Here is a 3,742-nt window from a genome sequence, read left to right on the forward strand (position 1 = left end):
TGCAAATATAATCGACACCGGAGTTTGGGTAAATAAGCGTGATCGACGATAAGATCAGTAGTTAAGGACTTAGGATAGTAAATAAAATTGGGTTTAATGTTTACAGGTCTTATGATTTGATCATTTTGATTATATTTTAAATCATACATATCGAAGATACCAAACATGACAATTTATTAATTATGCATCTATTTGTGTTCAATAGTTATAATATGTTATATGAACATTAAGATTAACAAATACTATAATACCAACAATAAAGTTGTTATTAGGCTAAATGTACCCCCCCTGGTTGCTTGTCATACTCCCCCCCCTGGAAAAACCAACTTTCATATTAACCCTTGAAATCAAATAATTACCAAATTAGCACAAAAGTAAAGATTTAATATTATTTTTTTTACAAGTTGCGATTTCTTTTTATGATTTCGAGTTTAGGGTTTTGGGTTTCGGTTTTTGGGTTTAGGGTTTAGGGTACGGTTTCGGGTTTAGGTTTTAGGGTTTAGGGTTTAGGGTTCGGTTTCGGGTTTCGGTTTTAGGGTTTCGGTTTTATGGTTTAGGGTTCGGTTTCGGGTTTAGGGTTTAGGGTTCGGTTTCGGGTTTCGGATTTAGGGTTCGGTTTCGGGTTTAGGGTTTAGGGTTTAGGGTTTTTGCTTTATTTTGTAAAAGATAAAGTGGTAAAATAAGGATATTATAAATATATATACTATTAAAATTAAAAAAAGATATTATAAATATTTATAATATTAATATTAAAAATATTAATATTATAAAAATAAATTAATAGTAATACTTGATAGTTTTTAATTTGATATATGTAGTGGAGGTTATCAAATGAAAGTAATGTTGTAGGGACTAATATGTATATAAATAATGTCAAGAGCTAATTGTAATTTATGTAATAAGTTCAGGGGGGTATATTTAGTAAAAATGGAGTAAGGGGTGTATGTTTAGCAGCACCCAACAATTTCAATTATTTGTATCTACGTATAACAAGTAGATCCAAGTTTGAATAGTTTTTAAAAATTTATACACTCACTTGGCTTTATATATTTGGAAACAACCAAATATTACTTATTAAATTAGAAATTTTATTATATAGACAGTAACTGCTTAAATTTTGGTTGGACATTTCTTATTTTATGTATAAAATTCAAAATAGGCAGTTATTTTTAAAAACTTGTCTTGTGTTATGCCTTTAATCTCGCAACATTTCCCTTTTTTTACAAATGATGTTAATACAATTATAGTTGTTTGATATTGCAATTAAAAACTTTTAAATACATTCTATTTTTGTTTATGTGTTCTAAAATACTCATCTATCCCATGTCTCACTATCGATTAATTGTATATATTTGGGTCTAAGACTCACATCTTCCACATCGTATCAAGGTATGTTTTCAGTATCGTTTCATTAATATATAAAATTTTGAAAAAAGGAAGGGACTGTAACGAACTCTACTGAACATTGGATTTGAATCACATGCAAACAATGTTAAGCACATATGTGTATTCATGCGTAACATATATGGCAATATGATCGGTCAGGTTTTCCTTTCATATTTTATTTTGTTTTTCTTTTTCCTTCTAGTTTTAGAAAGAGAGGTCAAGGATATATCAGTCATAGCACGTGCCAAGTTGAAGATGATATTTGCCTAAAGGATGGTAAAATATGACATTATCTACACCATATTCGACTTTTTGTTTAGACTGGTTCAGGATACGGTGATTTTAAAGTTCAATATGTCATTCAACGGGTTTTTCTTTCATATTCTATTTTGTTTTTTTACTGGTTTTAGATAGGAGAGGACAAGGATATATCAGTCACGATACGAGTCAAGTTGAATATGATATTTGCCAAGAGGAAGGTAAAATATGACATTCTCTACATCATAATCTACTTTTTGTTGGTTCATAATACTAATACTCTGATTTTATCATTTTAACAATAAATATTTAATTCAATGAGTTTTTCTTTCGTATCTTATTTTATTTTGTTTTCTGGTTTTGAATAGTAGAGGACAAGGATATATCAGTCATGGCATATTGGCATGCGTCAAGTTGAAGAAGATATTAGCCAAGAAGAATGTAAAATATGACATTCTCTACACCATAATCTACTTTGTGTTAGACGGGTTCAAGATATTACGAATTTAAATATTTAAGATATTCAAAGTATATAAAATAAGTAAGCTAATCTTCGAAATTAGAAAGAGAAGAAAGGGAAAAGAAACTATATATGTGTGTTGAAAGTAGAATGGTAAAAAAATGATAGGCCTGTTGTCCATAGGGGGCGGGCCTGTTGACCCTCAAAAGTTCGGTGTTGAATTGGCCCGTATGGAAGTTTGAACCTTTATCGTTACTTTTGGTAACTCTAGAAATTTGGTCAGTTTGGATCTTTCACTTCAATAATATGGTTGGTTTAGTTAATGGAACATTTAGATTTAAAACATAATTTGTTAGAGATGAAAGGTTTTTATCTATTTCATAATAAAGTCGATAGGGATGTTTGATCTTTGAGAGGTAGTAATTGATATGATTGTTTTTTTAACTAAATAATTATAACCTGATTAATGTTTTCTTTTAATCTTTGCATATTTTGTTCAATATGTTAATGCAGGGGTTGATAGGTTGTTTTAATACATTTACGATCCAAAATAGGTTGAGTAACTATCCAAATACATGTACATTTTGGCACGGGTTGGATTGACCTATAATGGTTTTTGTCCAACACTTAATAAAACTTTTTATGCACTTAGTGTAATTTATGTCCACATATGTTAAATGATATAATATCGATTTCACATAGATACATCGGTTTAGTTTGGACAATCGATAAGTACAAAAGGTGAATTGAATTATGGGCCTCGAAGATAAAGCTTAGAGTTAAAATTAAATTGTTGGTTTATGTATTCATTGTTATGTGCCGATTTGAATTAATAATAAAAGAGTTGAAGTATATAATTTTATATCTGTGTGTTTTGATGTATTTTTGGTTTAATCCAATTTGTTATTCGGATAGAAATCATATCATTAATTTATATACTTTTTTACTTTTTTGTTGGGTCAATAAAATTGATAAGAAAAGGCTAGAATCTTCTCAACCTCCTCAATAATAGCTAAGTATGGAACTTGAGCAAATTCAGGAACTTCGAGCAAAGTTTTCACTATCCCGAGCAAATTATATTATGCGAGTAAGGTTATCTTTTTGAAGTTTTCTAAGTGTCAAGCTTCAAGCAAGCCACACTTCGTCAAGCAAGGTTGGTATTCTATCGAGTACAGTTTTCACACAAGCAAACACTTGATTGTCTGAGCATAAACCAAGTTTACAAGCAAGCTTGGTGGGTCGAGCAAAGATAAAATAAATGAGGATCTCAAGTTTGCCTGTGAGAAGTAAGTGGATTTATTCTAAGTATTTCTCTAAGCAAATTATATTATGCGAGTAAGGTTATCTTCTTGAAGTTTTCTAAGTGTCAAGCTTCGAGCAAGCCACACTTCGTCAAGCAAGGATGGTATTCTATCGAGTACAGTTATCACACAAGCAAACACTTGATTGTCTGAGCATAAACCAAGTTTACAAGCAAGCTTGGTGGGTCGAGCAAAGATAAAATAAATGAGGATCTCAAGTTTGCCTGTGAGAAGTAAGTGGATTTATTTTAAGTATTTCTCCAAGCAAATTATATTATGCGAGCAAGGTTATCTTCTTGAAGTTTTCTAAGTGTCAAGCTTCAAGCAAGCCACACTT

The sequence above is a fragment of the Bidens hawaiensis genome, unplaced genomic scaffold (assembly GCF_021521415.1).
Source record: "Bidens hawaiensis isolate Kalapana, Puna unplaced genomic scaffold, B.hawaiensis_p1.1 tig00023076_1, whole genome shotgun sequence".
NCBI classification, from domain to species: Eukaryota; Viridiplantae; Streptophyta; class Magnoliopsida; order Asterales; family Asteraceae; genus Bidens; species Bidens hawaiensis.